At 46.7% G+C, this 25,115-nt stretch overlaps 1 protein-coding gene across 1 annotated transcript in view; it reads left to right on the top strand.

The window, feature by feature from the left end:
• RPAP3 (RNA polymerase II associated protein 3) overlaps positions 1–25,115 on the top strand; it is a 111,334-nt gene that overhangs the window by 5,085 nt on the left and 81,134 nt on the right. The window lies entirely within an intron of this gene.

The following is a 25,115-nucleotide window of genomic DNA, read 5'->3' as shown; positions in this document are numbered from 1 at the left end:
ATCGGTCCAGGGGTGAGAGAAGCGACCCCCGATTCCCTCCAAATTACGAGCGAGCAAATTAACCCTTCACGAGAAGCAAGATGGCGTCTCAAGGCGAGCGGGTGCCGGGTGGATTAGGTATGTGTAATAGTAATGTAGAATCCATGGTCCAGGATGGAATCCCCGAGCAGGAAATGTTGTTTGTGCAGGAACACGGACTCGCCCAACTGAACCCAGGGCCCGAGGTGGGTGCGGCAGCGGCCGCGGTGTATGACACCTCCCCCCCCCCTCTCCACCAAGACCCTTCCCCAACCCCTGCCGAAACGGCTCACTTGAGTGCATCCGACATGGCCCAGCTATTCACCATGCTGGCACAAATGAATGCGGCAATGACAAATGAAATAAAAAACGAAATGAAAGACATGAACAAACAAATAAACGAAAAGATGGATACATTCACAAACGAAATAAAACGCATGAAAACTAAAATGGAAACGAACATGAAGGAAGAAACGATAAGCTACGGGGGTGGGCGCAGAACATGGGCCGATGCCTGCAGGCGGGCATGAAGGCCGTGAGCAGGGAACTTAAAATGGCGACTCCACGTGTCGGAACAAACGAGCTGGAAGGGGGTGCAACGGCTGGCAGGCCCGCGGTGGAGGCGGGTAAGGAAAAAGTAATTCGGGAGACAAGAGACGAGGTGAAAGTGGTGGGAGGGAGAGAAAAGAACAATTAATACGGAAAGCAAGGATGAGGTACGCGGAGATCGTGAAAGAGCAAGGAGTGAAAAACAGGGAAGGACGGGAGCGACTTAAAGAGAAAGCAAGGTTGACCTACATAAAGATAAGGGAAAGACGCCAGAAAGAAGCAGAGACCAATAAACATGATGAAGACGGGGTAAGTGACGCGCACACACACACACGGAGGTAGTGGAGGACAATGGGGGTGAGCTCGCGGAGCGTGTCGGGACCCAGTGCGAGCACCTGGATGGCCTCCTCCAGGAACGAGGGGAGGGAGTATGCCCCCTTGAGGCGAGTCACGACCAGGTGAGTTCGGTCGTGCTTTGCGAGGTTGAGGGGAGGAGTGCTGTGAACGGGTGCTTGGAAAGCTTGGGGGGTATGGAGGCCCCGGAGACCCTTGTGGGGACACAAATCCCCAGTGTGGTTGTCCCTGTGTGTGTGGTGCAAGGTGTGAGTGCGTCCCCGTGTGTGGAAGCGACCCCGTGTGTGAGTGGTGTGGTGGCGATGGTGCCGGAGTACGTGCTTCCCAGCACGCCGTGTGTGGATGAGGCACCGTGTGAGGTGAGTACATGGTGTGTGAGTGAAACGGCCAGTATGAGTGAGGCACCGCGGGTGAGTGCCCCCGCGTGTGTGAGTGAGGGACGGTGTGTGGATGAGGCACCGTGTGTGGAAGAGGCCGTGTGTGTGAGTGAAACGGCCAGTGTGGATGAGGCACCGCGGGTGAGTGCCCCCGCGTGTGTAAATAGTATGGTTTGTGTGAGTAGTGAGGCACGCGTGAGTGAACGGCCGAGTGCAAGGGAGACCGTGTGTGTGAGAGAGCGGTATGTGAGGGAGATGTCGGTTGGCATGCGGGAGCACGCAGCCGCGTCTCCCGGTGTGAATGTGATGGAGTGGAGTGTGTGCGTCGTAACACGCAGGTATGCGTGTGTGGAATGGAGACGGAGACGGCGACAGAGGAGAGAAAGCCGAGTAGCGGCTGTAGCTGTTTCGTGGACCGTGCCGGGTTCACCCAGCAGTGAGCACGCGGTTCGTGCTGTGCAACGCACGAGACCGGCACGTGCTCGCTTGCGAGAGTGAAGTCCCGGTCCGGAAACGCACGCGGTGGATTTGCCGATCCCGCGGACGGACAAAGTTTAGGCAGGTAAATGGATTTGGACCGGACGGGTTCTCCACGCGATCGTGTGTGTTCAGCTTCAACGGGCAAAGCACATGTGTTCGCGTGGGAAACCCCTCGAGACGTGGGGCTTGTGGTTTTTTTTGCGCACGGTGACGTCATGGCTGCACGTGTGGTTGGAATCCGGCAGGAGGGGTATCTCTGCCGGATGGTCCCGTCCAAGGAGGGACGAGGAACACGTGCAGCTGCATGACGTCACGGGCAGGTGCAAAGTGCGCGAGCTCTGAGTTGCCGCGCAGGTGCTGCGCATGAAAAAAAACAAAAAAAAAAACAAGCCTCACTTTCGGGTGCACAGGATTCCTGGGCAAAGGGTGAAAGACCCCCTTACCGGGGCACAGGATGAAAACTAGTTAGGGGGAAGGGTTAGCTTAGTTAGACCGACTTCATGGGGCAGGGGTAAGTCCTCATGGAGTCCGTGGAATGGATTAGTTAGAGGGATTGTAGCCAGATTTAGGTTGGAAAATGGGAAATGATTTTTGATGATTTGGAGACCGTGACAGACAGTGAGTGTGTAGGGTTGACGTAGTTTAGCTACGTAGGTTAAAAGGAACGTGCTTTAGTGTAAGGGACGACGTGGGAGCACGAGTTAGTTAGGGGATGTAGTTAGAAGAATGGCAGAGTTCAGTGGTGTGTGTGTGTGTTGAAGAGTTGTTGGTGAGTGAATTGGAAGCATGTGCTTGGTGAGTGAGTGAGGCCAGCGGGTCTGTGTGTATGGAGTGAATGGGGAATGCATGGTGCGATGAGTGATTGGGGGGAGGAGTGACTCCCACCCAAGGGACCCCGGGGTCAGTGTAGAGTGAGTTAGCTGGGTTAGTCAAATTGAAAAATGGAGGTCGTTTTGCTGTTGGTGGGAAAGTAGGCTCGAGACCCATTTGGAGGGGTGCAGGAGCCCTGTTGACGGGCTTGGGAGCGTGGCTGCGAAAGGTGAGTATCGCTGAGTGGGTACCCCGGGCACCAGGCTAGTCGGCCGCGGTAGGCCATGGGCCCATGGGGGGCCGGGATAGAGTAGTGGGCACGGGTGCGCCTGCTTGGTGCGGGGGCCCGGGGCGCCATTAGCCGCGTGGGCAGTGTTGTGGGCCCGGGAGGCCGGCCTGCCACGTGTGCGTTTCAGGGGAGGTGCCATGGGGGGCACTCCCCGGTGTTAGGGAGCTGGTAGGCTCGGAGGCAGTGTAGTGCCCGGGGGTGCCATAGCGGGAGAATTGGCAGAGGGTCGTGCCTGCCAAAGGGAGCCACGTGTCCCAGCCAGGAGACCGTGTGAGGGCACGGAGAGAAAATTGGGGGGCGAGGCCCGAAATTGTAAGGACACCAACACAGGCGACGGGAATCTGGGTTGTTAGAACCAATAGCTTAAGCGAGAGGCGCTTGTTGAAAGCCCCGGGGTAGTTTAGCAGTTAAATGGTTAGGGTAGATTAGGAGATGTACCCCTCCGCACCATCCATCCCCTCGCTGTCGTTGTGGGCCGCTGGACCCACTTTGGTTAAAGATCGCCGAACTCTGGGGAGGCCATTCTGAGGCTTCGTTGGGCCTCGACACAGGACGTTAGCTCTCCCTTGTTCCCCTCTGGGAAGGGAACGTAGGGGTTGGGAGTAGGCTAGGTGACAGGATAGGTTAGCCGAACAAGGACGATAAAGGGGGTTAGGGGACGATTTATAGTGGGGGAGTAAAAATAAAAACAACAAAAAAATAAGTTGGGGCTAAATTGGGGTTTGACAAATTAAGGGAGTGGGTATGTACAGTGACAGGCAAAGGCGATAGGTTGGGAGGGAGACGGGTAGGTAGGTCCGAGCCCGCCTTCCAAGTGGCCAGCACCACCGCACTCCCTCCACCAACTTCCACTGACGGCAAAAGCTGGCCAGCTTCATCTGCTGGCTGTGTTACTGCAAGGCCTGTGCCGGCCAGTTCATCTGCTGGCTGTTTTTCTTCGAGGCCTGTGCCGGCCTGGTTCTGCGGGCTGAGTTTGCCTGCAGCGGCCTTCTTCTGCGGGCTGTGTTTGCCTGCCACCTTTGCCATGCCATGCCCACTGCCCACGTTCACCAGCCCCGTTCAATTTTTGCTTTGCCCCCCCTGTTCATTTCCATGTGCGCCAGGATCAAGGCAACAGTTTGCAAGCTGCAAGAACTGCCCTGTTGGCAGCTACAACACGGGCCTGCAGTGGCGGCCCGTGCACCGTGTTTGTGTCCATGCATCCATTCGTTGTGCTCATTGCGTGTGCCACTTGAGCTGGCACGGAGACTGCGTTTGTGCAGCCCATGCACCGTTGTGGTTCACTGCATTCAGTTCAAACCGTTCATGCATCCATTCGTTGTGCTCATTGCGTGTGCCACTTGAGCTGGCACGGAGACTGCGTTGTGCAGCCCAAGCACCGTTGTGGTTCACTGAGTTCAGTTCAAAAGGGAAGGCCTTGGACTGCGTGTGAGCAGCCAGCCACGTTCCCTGTCACCTGCATTGTTTGAGCCAGAGACTGCATGCGGGCAGCCTGGCTCCCTGCTAACTGCTTTCTTTTTGCAGAGTTCAATAATCCTGGGCCATGGTTTAGTGTAAAATTTGTAAGTTAAGGTAAGATGTACTGTAAATATGAGTGCGCCCCCGGCATGTATGTCTTAGCGCCGGCAATTTTATTTAAGTCGTCCGTATGAGTGAGTTTGTTTAGATAGTTACGCAGCCCTCAGGTTATTTATTTTGGGGACACGAATACCATGAATGTCGCACTCAGGGATCCGTAGGTAAAGTGTACTAGGGGAAAACTACACATGATGGCACACGAAAATTTGACGACTCGGGACGAGTCTGTAAAAAGGGAAGGGGGTAGTGTTGTGGTTACCAGATTCGCAAACCACCATTCAGGTCCCTTAGGTGAGGTATCTCGGTAAGTGCATGTGTAGTTAGGCCCAAACCCGTTGTCTAGTGGGAATACATGTCATTTATACATGCTGCGACTCTTCAGGATAGCCGTTTTTCTTTTACTATCTTTATTTTGGACCAACCGCCATGATCACAACCACAACATCAACCACCAACCACAACACCGCTTCACCACAACCGCCACGACCTTCACGTCACACCTCGCAACCGTAGCATCGCCACCGTTCTTGCCCCGCTGTGGGTACCGGTGTTGGACTCGTGCAGGGCGCACGTTGAACAGCGTGTACAAAATCACGGATTTTGTGCTTCAAAAACGGATCAAAAACGACACACGCCCACTTTTTGCCGTCCAATCGGTGAGCGAGGAGCGAATTGGCCCCGCCCCCAGGGCGATCGATATATGCAAATTTGTGGATCAAAAAGCCTTCACGCCCACTTTTTCATCGGGCCAATGGGGAGCGAGGTGAAAGGTCAAAAGGAGGGGGTCAAAGGCGAAGTTACGGGGGGATAAAAGGACGGTGTTCGTCAGTCAGAGAAAGGAGAACGAGAACGAGAACGAGAACGAGAAGGAGTCGGAACGGAGGGGACGAGTGTGGAAGTCTGGAGCCCAAAGCCTGCAGTGGCTGGAGAAGCTGAAGAGAGTCGGACGAGGGGGTGCTCGCGTCGGTGCCAGGAGCTGCACGCCCGAGGGAGGCCGGCAGCGCGACCTGGCCGAGGTGGAGACGCACGCCAGGGATAATAAAGATCCTCTATACCCCGAGCATCAGCAACCCCCTCCTGTTTCCCCCCGCGCTGAGATAGTGCGACCAAGGGGGCCCCGTTCCCACCCCCCTACCAGACACCGTCCACGAGGCCCGCGGGTTGCGGGGCCATCGCCGCTCCGCGTCTCATCACCAGACGGGTAGGCCCGACCCGGTCTCGGCCTCAGGCCTGCCTCATTCTTGGGGGATTTCTTTTCCTTGGTTTTGGGTATGTGTTGTCGGCGCCGTCTGTGAAGTAGAATTGTATAAGTGTTGCCGTGTGCTCGGTAGTCGGTATTAGCTCTGCACTGTGTTTTCACTTTTATATTTGCTTTTTGTGTAAATGGAATTGTGTTTTCTTTTTTTGTGTGCATTTGGTGGAATTGTATTTGTGTGCTTCCCGTGTGCCGCGAATAAATGTGCTTTATTGTTGAACTGTTCTCCCGCTTCCGTCTTTTCCCCCATTGAACCCTCATCTTGCTTCACGTAAAGGGTTGGTAGTGGGCTGAGTATGCCCGATAATTAATCGAACCGTCGAGGTCGACGATAACACCGCTCGGTTATTCTGATAGTACGGAGCGGGTCGCTTAAGTGGCCCGTGTCCGAGAATCGACCTGCGGCGAGGTGCGATCGCCCGGTCTACCCTCCGCGTGGGTACTTAGGTAGGTCGGGTCGGCGAGCAACCCTATCCCACGCGGGGGCTGATTGGCTCGATCGCGGTGAGACCGAAAGGTCCACCCGTGACTGGTTCCCGGCGTTAGTCCGAGAGGGTCACGACTGGATTGTCCGTCCGGTGGGCGACGTGCCGCGATTCGAGTTACGTGGCCGTCGCACGCCGGCGGGCGCGGAATCCGCAACAATATGTATATATATATATATATATATATATATATATATATATATATATATATATATATATGTATATATGTATATATATATTACACACACACACACACACACACACACACACACACACACACACACACACACGGTGTCCCAAAAAAATGTACTCGCTCTTAAAATGATAATAAATGTGTTGTTTATTGACTTAGAAACAAGATTAATGGTTAAATCTATAAATGGATAAATGCATGTTTACAAATGTTCAAAGTGACGACTATCACGTTCCAAACACAGCCGATAACGCGGACCAATGGATTCAACAGCGTTACGAATCATTTCATTTGGAACTGCAAGACATTGTTTTTCAATTTCCTCTTTCAGCTCATCGACTGTTGCTGGTTTTGAGCTGTAAACCTTAAGGCCCTGTCACACCTTGACAATTTAGCCAGCATATGCCTGACATATGCAAAATTTGGCTAAAACGCTGGCACACGTCGAGTACGTTATGGGTAAGTTTGTATACGTTAAGAACACGCTGGCATACGTCGTAGTACGCTGGCTTTTTTTCGTAGTACGCTGGCATAGGTCTTTGTACGCCGAGGTGTTAGACAAATTTTCCATGCTTGAAATTTTTCGACGTATGCCAGCGTATGACTCGCACGTTCCGCATAATGCTGGCCATAAGTTGTAGGCACGTTACGCGATTGTTGACACACGTCGACACACGTAACTTGTAAGTTACTCATAAGTTGAAACACGTCGAGGTAATGTTTAGCGTACCCGAAACTTATTTCTAACCTATGAGTAACGTGTTGTAGGCACGTTACGCGATCGTTGACATGCGTTACTTGTACGTTACTCATAAGTCGAAACACATCAAGGTAATGGTTAGCGTCAGTGTTCCAGACTCCCTGTTTTTTTTTTTTCTTCGGTATGACGGTGATGTTAACACTTCGATTTCTAGTGCGGTTATAATATAATATAATTAATAGGCTGCCGCTCAACGATTTAAATCATAACCGCACTAGAAATCGAAGTGTCAACATCACCGTCATACCGAAGAAAAAAAAAAAACCAGGGAGTCTGGAACACTGACGCTAACCATTACCTCGACGTGTTTCGACTTGTGAGTAACATGTGTCAACGATCGCGTAGCGTGCCTACAACTTATGCCAGCGTATGCGGAACGTGTGTCATACGTCGAGTACGTCGAGAAATTTTCAACATGCTGAAAATTTCTCGGCGTATGACGACGTATGCCAGAAAACTACGACGTGTGCCAGTGTGCTCTTAACGTATACAAAACTTACCCATAACGTATTCGACCTGTGTCAGCTTGGTTCGGCAAATTTTTCATACATCGGCATACGCTGGCTAAAACGTCAAGGTGTGACAGCAGCTTCACACTTCGATGTCAAGTGCGGTTATGATTTGAGTCGTCGAGCCGCAGCCTATGAATAGCATAGGACCCGTGATTGTCGGCGATACGCTGCCACGCACTATGCATAAGTTAGACTATCGTTGGGCATAGGTTGTGAACGCCAACAACACGCTCAGCATTCGTTGGTATAAGTTATCTATATGTGATTAAAACATTCTGTGTACATTACTAATACGTTATGCATATGTCCAACACGTTATTATACGCCCAAAACTTAAAAACATCAATAGTTCAGCGTACGCCAGCGTTTTACATATATTTTGAGACCTTGCCATACGCTGGCTAAAACGTCAAGGTGTGACAGCCCCTTTATCTTTGAGATATCCCCATAAAAAGAAGTCCACTGGAGTGAGGTCTGGGGAACGTGCAGGGAATTCAACACTACCTCTTTGCCCAATCCATCTGTTTGGAAAAGTTGCTTCGAGATAGGCCCTTACTTCACGGTGGTCATGGGGAGGTGCTCCATCTTGCTGAAAGTAAATCTCTTCGTCACCATATATCTCTTCGACACGTGGACCGACGGATTCCTGCAGCAAGTTTAAGTAAGCATCCCCAGTGACAGTTTGGTCAAAAAAGAATGGCCCTCGGATGCCCAATGCTGATATCCCACACCACACAGTAACCCCTGGTAAGTTTAAATGGTGTTGCATAGTAACATGCGGATTTTCAAGAGCCCAGTTGGTGCAATTGTGTCGGTTAATTGAGCCATTTAACTTGAAGCTGGCCTCATCGCTCCAAACAATTTTGGATGGAAATGCTGCATCTTCTTCGCATTTGCCCAGGTACCACTCACAAAATTCAGCTCTCCGGTCAGGATCATCTTCATTTAGAGCATGGATTAATTTTGGAATGCAACTTTTCCAATTAATTCGCTTCAAAATGCGCTGGGCGCTTGATTTTGGAATTCCTGTCTCACGAGCCATTTGTCGTACAGATTTCCGTGGGGATCGGTGGAGGGTTTCCAGCAATTTATTTTCCTTTGCGGGAGTGGTTGATGACCGTGGTCTTCCTGAACGCTCCTTATGGACGTCATGCACAGTTCCATCTGTTTCAAAATTATCTTGGATGCGAGCAATGATGCGTCGCGTTGGTGGATCTTTGTGAAAATGTCTTTTAAATTGTCTTTGCACTTCCATGATGTTTTCGTGCTTCCAGTAGCACCTTATGATAAATTTTCTTTCTTCAAAACCGAGTTGTACTTCTGCCATTATTATGGTCAATTTGATCTGAAAATAAATGAAAAATTCAATGAGTTACGAGGAGCCAAAATGTGAGTACATTTTTTTGGGACACCCTGTATATATATGTATGTATGTATATATGTATATATGTATATATATATATATATGTATATATGTATATATATATATATATATATATATATATATATGTATGTATATATATGTATGTATGTATATATGTATATATGTATATATATATATATATGTATATATGTATATATATATAATTTATTTTTAAATGCTGCACAGGCCTGGTTACCTATAATTATGGCTAGCACGGCTGCAAAAGGAGACCCCCAATGCCCCATCCACAGAGCACGTGCGGTCACCCAACGGTTTGATGAGCATGACAATGATGTTATTCATATGTCATGGTCTTCTCGATCACCAGATCTGAACTCGATTGAGCATATAAAGGACATTCTGGAACGGCAACTGGGACAATATTTTCCACCTCTAACAAACGTGTGAGTTGATTGGCTTTCTCGTGGAAGGATAGTGACTCATCCCTCCTGCAGAATTCCAGACTGTTCGTCTGTCTCTGCATGCCTATGGCATATGCATTCAGTAGTTATTTATCCAATCACAACCAAAACTTGCCAGGGGGACTGATTGTCATAATATAAATGTTGTAGCTGCTTTGCCCCCCTCACTCCCAGAGGTTTGGCAGATGGCGCCGACGCAAAATCTTTACTGCTTGTGGAACAAAAACGGAGTTAATTTTGTGTGATTTTTCAATCATTTCACCTTCTGTTGAGCTGTCTTAAGCTTTTCAGTGTCATCAGGGTAATTTTGTTTCATCTTTAGCTACTCCAACACACCTCTGATTAAAAAAAAAAAAAAACCTCTAACATTCTGCTATGGGGCACGCGGTTTAGTCCATTTACTAATGAGGGGTTGTTTTGTTGATCGTACAATGAATTATCGTGTGGATTCTCTCAACGTATCCATTTATATTGACATAAGGCACTCTCGAGATTTTAGTCATTCTTGCTGCATTTGTATGCATTAAACGTAATTCCACTTAACCTACTTTCTCTACTAACCTCACCCCCATCATTTTGTAATAGTCCTGTCATGTTAAACAACAGAAGAATATTTTTTTTTTCCCCTGCTTAATCATGTGATTTTTTTTTTCCTTGCGTTGGAGTGTTCCTTTTGTGCTGTTTAACCCTACTCACAAGTTGATGTGTTTTGTCAGCAAAATGAGACCCCCCCCGCCCTCTCCACCACCACCATCACCACGCAGCACCACCACCACTACCACGATCACCCTCGGGAGCCGCATCTCTAAAGATTGTGTACCATGATCGGTCACATTGGGCCGCTGTTGCTTTGGGGCCTCCCTTGCAATTGCATGGCTTGCATGACCCTAACTCCACTTCTGTTAGCAGAAGTAAAGAAACGGTTATTTTGGAAAGTGAAGAAGAGGTAAAGCCCTGGGGACAGATAATATATGCAAACAAGAGTATTGAGGAAGGTGACAGAACAGATAAGGATGATAATAACCAATATCTTCAACAGCTCATTGGAGTGAGCATAGAGACCAGATGATTGAAGAGTAGCAAATGTAACAACATCATTCAAGAAAGGATCCAAAGATTAGAAAAAACTCTGCACCTGTTAGTTTAACTTTAGTTGTGGGGAATATGGTAGCATTTGTAAATCAGAGATCAGATGGGGAACCATTTTATATACTGTACATTTAAACTAATTAAATGCAGTCAGCATGAATTTCATTAAAAGGAGGTCATGTTTCACAAATTTATTTGCATTCTAGGAAGCAGGTTCAGATTGGGTGTATGAGTACAGTAGATATAGTACTGTTGGACCCCGCTATTCGTGGGGATACATTCCTGAAATATTACTTGAATGTCAGGGTCCACATATGTCAGGGCATTGTTTAAAAAAAAATTTTTCTTTTTTTTTATTCCATGGTCTCGGCTCTTGGAAGAGCGATGACACAACAAAAAGGGAACAACAGGAGAAAGGGGAAATGACAACAGCAGGTCGGACGAAGAAAGTAGTCGGAGACGGACAACCTAGGGAGGCAGGTAATGATGAGGGATAAGAGAGAATGCAAAGGGTGGAGAATATGGATACATAAGCAAAATTGTGTTTGACCAGTTTGTGATTTTTTTTTGTCAAGGTCTGAGGAGAGGGAAGGGAGGGGCTGTTGTCTGTCTGTCAGAAGGATGAGAGATGTCATGGCAGAGAGTGAAGTCATTAGAAAATGCATAAAGTGGATTTTCCAGAGAGTCAGTAAGATCATTGATGAAGATTAGAAATAATATGGGACCTAAAACACTGCTTTGGGGTATTCCAGCCCTGACAAGGAGAGGAGATGAAAGGGTTCCGTTGAGAGCCACACGTTGGCCACGAGGGTGCAGGAAGTGAGTAATCCAAGAGTGGAGTTGTTCTTGGATTCCATAGGCAGACATTTTGGAGAGCAGGGCAGGATTCCAGGCTGTATCAAAAGTTTGAGATATGTCCAGAGCGATGGCCCTGATCTCGTCTGATAACCAACAATGGTGGAGGGACTCATTGAGTGGAATCAGCATGGCCAAAGTGGAGTGACCTGGTCTGAATCCAAATTGGTTATCTGAGATGAGGCTGTTGGAGAAAAGTCAGGATTTGATATCGACTGTGAGGATGTATTCCATGACCTTGCTGATGATTGGAAGTAAGGTGTATGCTATCTCTTTTTTCACCTTTTTATCTAATGCTGTGATGTTGGCTGATTTGCAATTTCCCAGGTGGATATAGGAGGACCAGTCCTGAAGTGTTAAAAGCAAAAAAAAAAAAAAAAAGTGAATTTGCGGAGCACGAATGTTGAAGCAGATCACACTTTATGATCCACGAATACACAGTGTCCGCAAATAGTGAATCTGCGAATAGTGCAGGGGTTTCCTTATTTTTTGGAGTAGGAGGCTACCATTAAAAAGTAGCAGGTTACCATTACCGCGAGCAAAGCGAGCGCAGCTGTATGGACGGGGTCCAGGGCCCTAGGCGGGCCCTGGAAGCTGGAGGATCCTAGATGGCTGGAGATGCATTCTAGCATGATTTCTGACATGAAATCATTCTCATATTATCATGCTGTTGGGGTGGAAAACTCCACAAAAACAGGTGGTTAGGCCTATACTGGATGTAGTTGCATTAACATACTGACTGACTGGTTGACTGAAATTCAACTATACTGTATAGTTAGTTCAAGCAGCTTTTAAACAGGGTTCAATAATTTAAGGCCATGGTTTAGGGCACACCAAGGTGTCTGGAAGATGGAGTATCTAAGCACTTTAAAAGAGAGGCATTTTAGCAACATTTGGGCCATATCTTTGTTCTTAATAGGGAGATGATACTGCAGATAGGGGAGTACAGCGAGCAATCTGAAGTAAGTGTGCTGCATAATAATAGTGTAGATGAACTAGCATTCATTAAAGAAACCATATTCCATTTCACTGCTGTGAGTGTTCAGGGTTGGCTGTATGAATGCTGTGAGCATGAAGGATTAGATTATTATAATGTTGGGTAAAATGTATGAATGCCAGAAGCTTACCTCCCATGTCTTTGGACTTCTTCGAAAATCCAAAGTCAAACAGGGATTTTCGTTTTGATGCCATCGTTTCAGCACCGAAACTGCGATGCCTACAAAGTTTATTTTCTTGAGGTCATTGCTGTATGGTATCAGGGTATCAGGCTAAACCAGAGAACACTCTATTGCAGGAGGTGTGTTTTAGCTGCTTGTGTTATTTTTAGGTCAGTGTTGTGCTCGACCTGGCGAGAGTACTAACAGTAAAAGTAAGCCTGCTTTTATCGAAATACTAATGTGTTTTCGTCTCGGATTTCAAAACAGGGCGTGTAGAGATTGTGGTGACAAAAAACAAAAAACAAAAAATCGAAAAATCGGCGCTGAAGTTGGCGGCGACCTTTGACATTTTTTTCTCTGAGTAGACGGCTGCGGGTCGCCGGTGACCGGCTTCTAAGGAAACCCCTGATAGTGGGGTCTGACAGTATATCTATGCTTTCAGAAGGAATTACACAAGTCTGTTAGCTAAGGTTAGGGCTTATTGCATTACTGATGATTATTTAGGCTCGTGACTGGATTGAAAACTGGTTTAATGTGCGTCATTGATTGTTATCGCCATAATTCTGGTTTCAGAAGGTGTAGCAGAGCCCTCACAGGTCTTGAAGTATCCACCTCTATTTTGGTGAAGGATTGTGATTCATGGGCTAAGTTGTGAATTTTTTTTGTTCTCAGAGTTTTGTTCCAAGGGATCTTTTCACGATCGTCACCGAGTCCTGGACAGCCTCCAACTGTAGTTTGTTTGTAGTATATCTTCCTGGGAATGGTTTGTAGGATCTTTGTGAGGTTCTTCTTTATCATTCCTGTTGCTCAAATTATCACTTGTACAATTTTGGCATTCTTCAGCTTCGAGGATATTTTCCCTTCGTTCTTGAGGTTTGGTCATTTTCTTGATTTCTGCATTTTTTTTTTTACACCGAAATCACTGGGTACTGAAACCTCACCATTTCCTCTTTGTATCTGAGTACTATGTTTGGTCGCAGTGCTTTGTTTTCTTTGTTCACGCAGGATGGGATCATCAGGTCGTACGTGAGCATTATGTCCTTGCTTTCAATGATTGTCTTTGGTTCATGTTTCCATGAGTTTTGTGGAACTGGGATGATTAAATTTCTGCAGATGTGCCAGTGAATTATTCCACATACCTTGATGTACCTTTGTGTGTACAGCTGTTGTCATGTGAGGGTTTTTTTTACATCCTGAAAGTAGGTGACTTGTGTTATTGATTTCTGTTTCTACCTTGTAGAGCCTACACGTGCCTGATTGGCTCAGTCCTGTCATTTTTTTAAAGTCATTCATGTAGTATCCTGGTTCGTGGGCATTTATAATGATGACTTCCCCATCCCAATTGAGCTGACCTCTTCTTAACCATTCCAGTGATCCTTCTTTGTCTATCCCCAATCTGTCCAACTCTTTTTTTTGCCTCCGCTGAGGAAGTCACTGGAGGCATTTTGGGGGGGCTGTATATCTGTCCGTCCATGCTAATTTTCTGTTTTCTTTGCAACCGCTTATCCAATTGACAAAGTTTCATGTAGAATTGTTTTTGTTCATGTAGAATGTTTAATGATAATTATGATTTCATAGGCCATGTGGTGCAGCAGTTATGCTTGAAAAAAGGAAAAACTTTGGACCTTTGTGTCTCTGAAATAGATCCACGATAAAAATTGAAATTTGGCACATGTCAAGTACTCTCCATAGGAAATAGTGCAAGCAATTTTTTTATTTATTACAGAAAACAATTTTTTTTTTGATCATGTCATAGGTGGCGTCTTCCTCATGGCGTCATAATTACAAATGTCGAATGCTTTAAAATTAATGATCAGTGTGAAAAATTTTGAGGATCAACTGGGGCTAAATTTTATAGGGGAAAAAAATTAATGACATCTTTGGTTATATGGTTCAGCAGCCGTATGTATGTATAATATATATGTATATGTATAAATATATTTTTTTTCACATAAAAGCCTTCAAAAATCCTCTTCTCTGAAACAGCTGAACAGATCGAGGCAAAACTTCACAGCTATAATTGCCTATCCATGAGAAACAAAAAGTTCTCAACCTATGATGTCATAGATCACATGGTTTGGCTGCTATGATTTTTTTGAAGAATATATCTTTAAAAATCTTCAGAGTGGCTTGACAGATCGAGGGGAAACTTCACCCACATGTTCCCCAAGCCTTGGGGATACCAGGGTGTTCACAAATAATTAATTGGTCACATGGTCTGGCAACCATATTGGATTGAACGAAAAAATGAAAAAATTCTATCTCTTGAACCGCTTCATCACTCAATGTGAAATGTCTGTTATGATCTCGTGTGTATATATATATATATATATATATATATATATATATATATATATATATATATATATATATATATATATATATATATATATATATATATATATATATATATATATAATTTTTTTTTTTTTTTTTTTTTTTTAATTTATTTCAACCTAATCAAACACACTGTCTAGTAGCCAGCATTATTTAATGTTTTGAACCTAGGTTCAGGGATTTAAATCAAGCTTGGTACAAGTATTTTAATGATGCAATAATGTGGGCAGATGCATATCTGGTGATGTCGAAGAGTACCCTTCTCGTAAAATATAATGCAGTGACATTGGCTGATTTACCTATCCCATACACATATAAACCAAAAATACTCGGTGTTACTTTTAACACATCCATTCTCGGATTATATCACAAACAATAAAAAAAAACATGGCACACTGCACTGCTCACGAAACTCTGTTCTTGTGGTATCGAAGTCAATCTCCACTCATGGCTCACGAACTTCCTCTCCTGTCGTAGTCAACGCATGGCTCTTCGTGGAATTCTCCAATCTCCTCTTCCTGTCCAGGCTGGAGTTACTCAAGGCAGTGTTCTGGTCCCTGTGCTTTTTCTAATTTTCATGAATGATCTCTCTGACTCTGGAAAATTCGCTTTATCTCTTTGCTGATGACTCTACCCTCTGCCGTACCATCTGTCATCCTTCAGATTGGCAAGCAGCAGCCTCTTCACTCTCTGTAGATCTGGATAAAATCACAAGCTGCTCAAACACTTGGAACATATCTTTCAATCCCAACAAATGTCACACTCTCAGGATGCTCTCTGAACAGACTGTCTGGAAATACCACCCCCCCCCCCTCAGTCTACTTTCTCAACAATTGTCTTGAAGAAGTTCTGTCTCAAGATTTTGAGTCTTAATATCTGCCATGATCTTTCCTGGGAAAGCCATATTTCTAAGCTGGCCTCCAAAGTCAGTCGCCTACTGGGCATCCTCCATTGTGCAAAGTCCTTCCTTTGCTCACCTGAGCTCTTAACCCCATACAAAGCTTTTATCTGCAGCTTGATGGAGTGCTGCTCTCCCCTCTGGGATGGTGCTCCTGCCTCACACCTAGCTCAGCTTCATCCTGTGGAAGCAAAGACTTTTAGGACCATTGGTATCTCCCGCAATGAAGCTGAGTCGTTTGGTCTTTTACTCTCTCTCACTGCAGACAGGTTTGTGGGCTTTCTGTCTTCTTCCGACTTCTTTCCGGCTTTGCCCCCCCCCCCCCGCTCTCTCTGTGCTGTGTCAATCAGGTGGCAACTCAAATCATCGTATGCATAAATTAAATATTTATTTAAATTATTCTATGGCCGACTTGAACTTCAGACTTCTTTATGTAAATTCAAACTGCGATCGCGATGACAGCAGGTGGCAACTCGTATCATCGTATGGATAAATAAAATATTTATTAACCCTTGTCCACACGGGTGGGGGGGGGGTCTTTTCAGCTTAAGAAGACCTCCCTTGTGTGGACAAGGGTTCAGTAAAGTACAGTTCAATACGGTAACAAGAAACTAGAGGGGGAGCACTCGGCAGAGTGCAAAACCTCCACCGCCAATACTGCTGGGTCACTTAAGTGAACCTGATATTCTATTCATTGTAGGTCAAAACAGATCAGACTCTACTGAGCAACGATTGAATAAACTAAATGAGATCGACGCGCATGTAGAAATGCAAAAAAAATTGCAAAATTTTGTTCTTTTTTCTCCAACAATTTTTTTTTTTGGGGGGGGTGGAAATCACTTAAAACATGTAGAAATGCAAAAAAAAAATTCAAATAGTTTTCAAATAAAATCGAAATTTTCTTGAAAAAAATAATATTTTCTGGTTTTTTTTTCTCCAACATTTTTTTTTTTTGGGTTGGAAATCACTTAAAACATGTAGAAATGCAAAAACAAAAATTCAAATATTTTTCAAAATGGCCGCCATAGCGGCCATATTGGACTTTGGAGCAAGTCCAAAATCTGATGGCATGATCCTTGGACCATACCTAACCCCCCCCCCCACCAAGTTTCGTCGAAATCCGTCGGAGTTTTTCTGTAATACTGTTCACAAACAAACAAACAAATAAACCAATGTCACCCGGCAGGGTGACCCGTATCTTGCCAAAAGGTGACCACGTGTGACTTCTTTAAGGTCACACTGAGGTGAACAGAGCTGCTATCCACTAGGAGCGACTCCTTGAGGAATATCTGCCTACGAGAGATTCCGATGAGAATCGTTCTGCAGAGTAACCATGAAAAATATGCGTTTGCCTCATAACGTCACCAAATGACATCATAATGTCTCAAGCTTGACATATCTAGAAAGCACTCATCGAGGTGTTCAATTTGAGGTACTACACGATATGGTTCCTAAAACTTGAAAATTTGACCTTGGGGTCAAATATGTTTGACCTTAGGCGCTAACCATGAAGATCAAGGCCAATCACCACCAAAAATTAATCAGCTGAGCGCCAGACCATGAACTATATTCCCATGAAGTTTGAAGACGATCCGATCAAAATTACTCAAAAAATAAGGGTTTCGTCGACTCCCCTGATTTGCAACAAAGTGACCTTGACCTTTGACCTTGACCTTCAAAATTATATGCGCTGAAAGGACCTCTATAGGCCTCTGATATGCGAAGTTACAAAAATTTCCAATGATAACTGTGCTCTGCAGAATTTTTTATATGTGATTACAGACAAAAAAATAAAAAAAACATACAAGCTGACTAAAGGCCCAGTCACACCTTGACGTTTTAGCCAGGAATGGCAACGTATAAAAATGCATGTAATACGTTGGCGTACGCTGAAATTTTGAGGTTTTTTTTAAAGTTTTGGTCATATTCATAACGTGTTGGTCGTATGCATAACGTATTAGTAACGGGCACAGAACGTTTCGTTGTGTTAAAGATAACTTATACCAACGAATGCTTAGCCTGTTGTCAGCATTCACAACCTATGCCCAACGATAGTTTAACTTAGTCATAGCGCGCTGCACGTATCGCCGATGAACTCGTGGCGTTCTCTGTTAAAAACCTGCCACACGCAGATTTAAATCATAACCGCCTGAAAATTGAAGTGTCAACATCGCAGTCACACCTTGACGATTTAGCCAGTGTATGCCAACCTATGAAAAATGTGTCTAAAACGCTGGGACACGTCGAATACGGTATGGGTAGGTTGTGTATACATTAGGAGCACGATGAAAAACAATGAAGTACGCTGGCATATTACGTGGTACGTCTAGTACGTCGTGAAATTTCAAGCATGCTGAAAATTTTACGACGTACTCGACGTATGGCTCACAAGTTCCGCATACGCTGGCATAAGTTCTCGGCACGCTCCGCAATCGTTTACACACGTCGGCCACACGTTACTTGTAAGTTACTCAGAAGTCGAAACGCGTCGAGGTAATGCTTAGCATACCCGAAACTTAATTTTTAACCTACGAGTAATGTGCTTTGAACCTATTAGTAGCGTGCTTTGAACCTATGTTTAACGTATCTCAAACGCACATTGGCGTATGCAGACAAATTTGATTGACGTCTACCGGACGACCACAGAACTTACTGAACGTGTTTCTAACCTACAGCTACCGTATAATGGCGTATTGGCAACGTTTAGGGGAATTGGTATATACAAATGGGCTTCACAAGAGGAACCCGTCAGTGTTCCAGACTCCATGTTGAGTCGATGTCAATGGCAGTAGCAGTAGTCGTAGTAGTTCGAGAGAATTTAGTGATGTCGATGTTAGTCGTAGTAGTAGTAGTAGTAGTAGTAGCAGTAGTAATAGTTCGAGAGAATTTAGTGATGTCGATGTTGGTAGTAGTAGTAGTAGTAGTAGTTCGAGAGAATTTAGTGATGCCGATGTTGGTAGTAGTAGTAGTTCGAGAGAATTTATTGATGTCGATGTTAGTAGTAGTAGTAGTATCAGTAGGAGTAGTTCGAGAGAATTTACTGATGTCGATGTTGGTGGTGGTAGTAGTAGTAGTAGTAGTAGTAGTAGTACTTTCAAGTAACGTGTTGCAAAGTGTGAACAACGTTCGTGTAGCGTGCTTACAAAACGTTACTCATAGGTTAGAAATAAGTTTCGGGTACGAGAAACATTACCTCGACGTGTTTTGACTTATGAGTAACTTACAAGTAACGCGTTTCAACGTGTGTCAACGATCGCATAACGTGCCTGCTACTTATGGCCAGCGTAGCGGAACGTGTGAGTCATATGCCGGCATACGTCGTAAAATTTCAAGCATGAAAAAATTCGAGGAAAACCCAAAAGTTCAACGTTTAAAGCCAGCGTACTACCACTTATGGCAGTGTTTTTCAGCGTGGTCTTAACATATACAAAACGTACCCATAACGTATTCGACGAGTACCAGCGTTTTACAAAAATTTTCCAAAAATCGGCATAAGCTGGCTAAAACGTCAAGGTGTGACTGGGCCTTAACATATCTTGCAAAAACTTCGTTTTGGCAAGATAACAAACAGACGGGTGAAAACAGTGACCTCCGTCCATCTTCGATGGCGGAGGTTAACAAGAATTAAACATATCTTTGGGGAAAACACCAGCCACGATCGCGCAAATGTGAAACACCCCCGCGTTGGGGAGGTTTTGACGCATTTAATTCAGCATGTAAATTGGAAACCGTGCTCAAGGAAACTATATTGGAGGAAGTTTTACTGGATATATATATATATATATATATATATATATATATATATATATATATATATATATATATATATATATATATATATATATATATATATATGTATATATATATATATATATATATATATATATATATATATATATATATATATATATATATATATATAGTGACATCGACGGGACTTGAACAGTCCCGCCAACGTAGAATAAGCCGAAACGATGGAGGCGGTTTATTTATTTATAACCCAAACATGGCGGTTCTAATCGCTCTACCGCAAACGGGACGAGGAAGGTGGCACGAGTCGCTTTTCACTGAGTTGATGATGTTTATTTGTTTTTATTATTAACCAGAAATAACAAGACTCGGCAAGAAGAGGGATCCGGGGCGATTCGACGGGATGGTGTGGGATCGGGCGTGGGGAAAACACAGACAATTCCAATGAATATACAGATCTCAAACCCTCTAAGGCGCCAAGTACACACACACACACACACACACACACACACACACACACACACACACACACACACACACACACACACACACAACAACTTCTGGTGGTCAGGCTGGACCGTGGTGTGGACGCAACTGTCCCTGGATCGGCGTCGGACGAGCTGGCCTTGCTCTCGTCAGGGGGGCAGGAGAAACCGTGGTGCTGTCGACCTCCTGGTCCTGGCCCAAGTCCGCTCACAGCCGCCAGGGAACCAGTTCTGGCGCCAAATTGCGAGCAGGAGAGGGAGGCAGGTCCGCCCGCCGTTCGACCCTGTACTCCGAGTCAGCAGAACCCCAGAGCCAACCAAGGTGAGGCACGAGGCTCAGCAAGGCTCCAAGACACGATGAAGAACACGATCGAATCAGCACAACAACAAGTACGCTTCCCGCGCAACAGCCTCCACACCAAAAAAACACGATCTTTTTGTCCCGATCTTCTTCCTCTTCCTTTTCGACCCCGAACAGAACCTTTTTATCCTCCCGTCCTCGTCACTTCCAATCGAGCCGTTTTATTGGCCCACCGCCGTCGCCTTCCGCCAATCGTGATCACGGGGAAGAGCCATCCGCAGCACTGTCCTGTGACGTCACGGCCAGCCTCCAGAGAATACTAAAAGGGGTTTACGCAGACACACTTACCCTATCCCGTGTCCCTATCTAATTACGTGACAATTATCATTTCCCCCTTGAAGAAATGGACATTTACTAGACAACTTATCACCACTGAATTGCTACTTATTACATCGAGATCCTGGTAAACTCGAACAGCATGGCATACCTAATTAAACATCCTAATTACCCTTTGAATGCATACCCCCCCTCAAACGTAACACTGCCCCCTCCTCTGGTACCGCAGCTCCTGCAAGGTATAGCACAGGCGCTACCGTACCAGCCTTAACACTTACTGACTCACACCTAATTAACCTAACGAAATAAAGTAGGAGGGGCAATGGGCAGCGAGTCGCAGCTAACTTACCTATCCTGCTCAATGTACTACCCCCTTATGGCCTTATCCTCGCCTAAACAATCATTCGTTTTTTTTTTGTTTTTTTTTTATTTTATCACATGAGAGCACTGAGCGAAGTTGCACTCCATCTTCTGGATCATCGCTCTTGCCCAACACTCTTCCAGTGATCTGGGGAGGGGAAACAAAAGGTTCCACAAAAACACAACACTTATTCACAGGATATTTACACTTGACCGCCTCCCCCAGTGGATGCTAATAGACCCAGCGTTACCTGGGGAGCCAATTTTCAAATTTTCTTGCCCCAAAATTATGCGGACATCATGCCCTTGCTGCACCTGTCAAGTTGTGCGGGATCGGGTGGGACTCGCACATCTTCACAACACTCACACCATGGTCATCATCACATTTCTAGGTCATGGTCCTCATTTTAATCATGCAGGCTGGATCCCTTCGTGGCCGTGGGGTGGGTTACCACAAGATGATGGGGGCATCTCAGGTGCAACCATGCCCACAGGTAAGCTTTAGTCCAACCCGGACGTTTCTCCGCCCCGCTCCCTTTGATTCCCTCCCCCCTGGTAGCCATCAGCTCTAATCCCGTACAACACTCTGGAAGGGGTCTCACTGGCTCCTCTGGCCTTCCTGGGTCGCCAAGGTCCGACCCGCCTTGGTCGCCCAACCAGACCCTCTCCCAGTTGCCTCCAGACACTGTCACCATTAGCCACCAGGTGGTGAATCTCCTTGAAGGGGGTCGCAATTCACGCTCACCGTGAGCTTCAGCAATCCCTGTGGACAAGCGCATCATCCCCACCCACAAAACCCACATGACTCCCCCACCCCATCGGCCTTACATGTGACACCTGCATTTCCAACACTTCACCGACCATGACCTTCCCTGTTACCACACCATGCCCAATAAAAAAATAAATGTGTGCACCATACATTTCACTTCTTAACTTAAAGCAACTCACACAGCACTTCTCACCCGATCCACGCACCAGCCATTGGACAGCCACTTGTGCCCGCTTTGTTACCAATTACCCACTGTCCCGATTGTCACTCTAAAACCCAGCAGAACTTGTATTACAAACCCATGCCAATTTTCCCACAATTCATTTTTTTCCACCAAAGGATGGCACTTCGCCACAATCTCGCCAGCCGTGCATGGCCCGATATGCTCAGCCCGATCTAGTCTCCCGGACCCCCGACAGTGATCTCCGGACCCGACCTATGAAAGGGCATCTCGGATAGACCTGGCGGTTCAGCAGGAGGATTCATCCTCTCCGGGCTTGAAAGTCTATTGGAGGGTCTCTCCATCGCCGGGTACCGGCAATATCGTTGCATGTGTCCTCTTCGCCCGCACCGGAAACAACTCCCCATAAAAGGCCCCCGTGAGTATCGGTGAAATGTCTCTTCCGGTTCCGGACCCCCTCGGCCATAATCAAATTGCTCTATTGGCTGGGCTGGACCCCGCCGCTTTGGCGCACTAACTACCGGATTACCCTTTATCAAACTCGACAGTTTCTGGCAAATTTCCTGAAGCATTTGGGTAATGCCAATTTCTCCCAGCCCCCCTCCCTGATCCTGGATCTCCGCCTGTCGGATCGTCACCGATCGCCTCTCTGGAACCCGACCCGGCCGACTCCACGAGGCCAGCCTGGCCGCGCACTCGGCCGCTCGGTGAACGGTGGGTGGAACCTGTAACTCCACTAGCGCTCAGACCTCAGGGTCAGGAAGAGCAGCTAAAAATTTCTCTAGTGCCAGTCTGTCCCATGCCTCCACTGTAAAGTCCCGATACGCGATCCTAACTGATTGGTAAATGTCCTGTGCCAGCTCCTGCATTGTCTCACCCGGCTTTAATCTGCGGTGCTGGAGCTGGGCCCGCACCAGATCACAGTTTGCCGCGAACCCAAACCGACGGCTCAACGCCTCGCAAATGCGGGAGCTGGTCAACATCCCCTCCGCGATCACGTTTAACACATCTGTGGCTGGTCCCCGCAACGTTGCCACCAAATTCCCTGTACGTTCCCGCTCATTCCACCCGTTTAGTCGGGTAATGCACTCAAATTGCGTCAGAAAAGCTTCAACGCTCCCTGACCCGTCGAAATTTACCAGGGGGATCACTTTTACGGTGGCCCGCTTCTCAGTTTCTCCCTTGTCCGAATCCAGCCCAGGGATCAAACACCCTTGTGGCTGCGTATCCAATTTCGGAGCCCACTGTGGCCAAAGATGATTTTGTGGTGAGGGTCTCATGGGTCAATTTTGCCTCCTGTTCCAAACGTTGAATGGACCGATTCACCTCTTCCCGCAGGATCTTCTGGGCCCGCACAACCTCCTCCAAGGCTCCGTCGCGAGTTTGTAGCTGCTCCTCAACCAACCCGGACACTCTACTTACAAAAGACGGCTCTACCAGGCCTTTATCCAAGACTTCATCTTGGTTCATAATTTTATCTTGTTCGTCCAAACGAGCCTCCAATCCTTTTACCTCCTCCGCCAAATTCATCCCTTGCTTCCTCAGCTCTCCCCACTCTTCAACTTGCAGCTGCATACGAGCATCCACACAGGCACGATGACGTTCCAGGCTTTCATCCAGTTTATCAACCCGAATGTTCGTTGCATCAATTTTATCTACCAATTTTTTCCGTATATTTTCCCCCTCCAATGTAATTTCTACCTTTGTTTCCTCCAATCTATCCTCGAATTTACTTTTTATTTCTCCCAATTTAACATCCACACACTCCTGCATCTCAGTTTTCATTTTCTCCATCTTTTCCCCCAATTCATCCCTCATTAAATCAATCCGTGCACCCAACTGTACCCCCATTACCCCCAATCGATCCGCCATCTCTGCCCTCTGTGCCGTCATGTCTGCCCTCTGTGTCACGAATTGACTTTCCATTTGTGCCGTCATTTCTGCCATCCGTGCCCCCCGTGCTGTAACTGCACTCATTAAACGTTCCAACATTGTCCAGATCGCCATCGCACCGGTTTCCGGCGCTGCCGGCTCCGTTACGGGCGATGAAGCACGGTCCACGCTCTCGAATGGGGGAGGTTCCAACCCTACCCCCGTCTCTCCCCTCTTCCCCCGACTCGCTGCCAGACACGTGGCCTTCCTCCTCAAACATCTGCACATCCGCCATGGTGCAGAAGTCCCGTTTGCCGCCAATTAATTTAAATTTGAAAAATCCCGCCAAAATTATCCCGCGCTCGCGCGCTTTTCTGTAGTCATTTTATATTCCAATTCGTGGCGAGATTTTAATCCTGGTATATAATTTAGAGGGGTTCGAACATCCAACACCCTGACACCAATGTGACGTCCACGGGACTTTAACAGTCCCGCCAACGTAGAATGCGCCGAAACGATGTAGGCGATTTATTTGTTTATAACCCAAACATGGCGGTTCCAATCGCTCTACCGCAAACGGGACGAGGAAGGTGGCACGGGTCGCTTTTCACTGAGTTGATGATGTTTATTCCTTTTTTATAATTACCAGAAATAACAAGACTCGGCAAGAAGAGGGATCCGGGGCGATTCGACGGGATGGTGTGGGATCGGGCGTGGGGAAAAACACAGACAATTCCAATGAATAAAGAGATCTCAAACCTTCTAAGGCGCCAAGCAGACACACACACACACACACACACACACACAAAACGTAGCTATCTCTGGTGGTCAGGCTGGACCGTGGTGTGGACGCAACTGTCCCTGGATCGGCGCCGGACGAGCCGGCCTTGCTCTCGCCAGGGGGCGGCAGGAGAAACCGCGGTGCTGTCGACCTCCTGGTCCTGGCCCAAGTCCGCCCACAGCCGCCAGGGAACCAGCTCCCGCGCCAAGCCGCGAGCTGGAGAGGGAGGCAGGTCCACCCGCCGCCCGACCCCGTATTCCGAGTCAGCAGAACCCTAGAGCCAACCAAAGCGAGGAACGAGGCTCGGCAAGGCTCCCAGGCACGATCAAGAGCACGATCAAGAGCACGGTCGACTCAGCACAGCCACCAGGACGCTCTCTGCCGCCACAGGTTTCACACCAAAAAAACACGAGCGTTCTGGTTGTAATCTTCTTCTTCT

The sequence above is a fragment of the Eptatretus burgeri genome, chromosome 9 (assembly GCF_056783735.1).
Source record: "Eptatretus burgeri isolate ZD-2024b chromosome 9, Ebu_testis_v1, whole genome shotgun sequence".
Classification (NCBI taxonomy): domain Eukaryota; kingdom Metazoa; phylum Chordata; class Myxini; order Myxiniformes; family Myxinidae; genus Eptatretus; species Eptatretus burgeri.
Note: the sequence above shows the minus strand (reverse complement) of the source record. Positions and strands in the feature narration are given on the sequence as shown.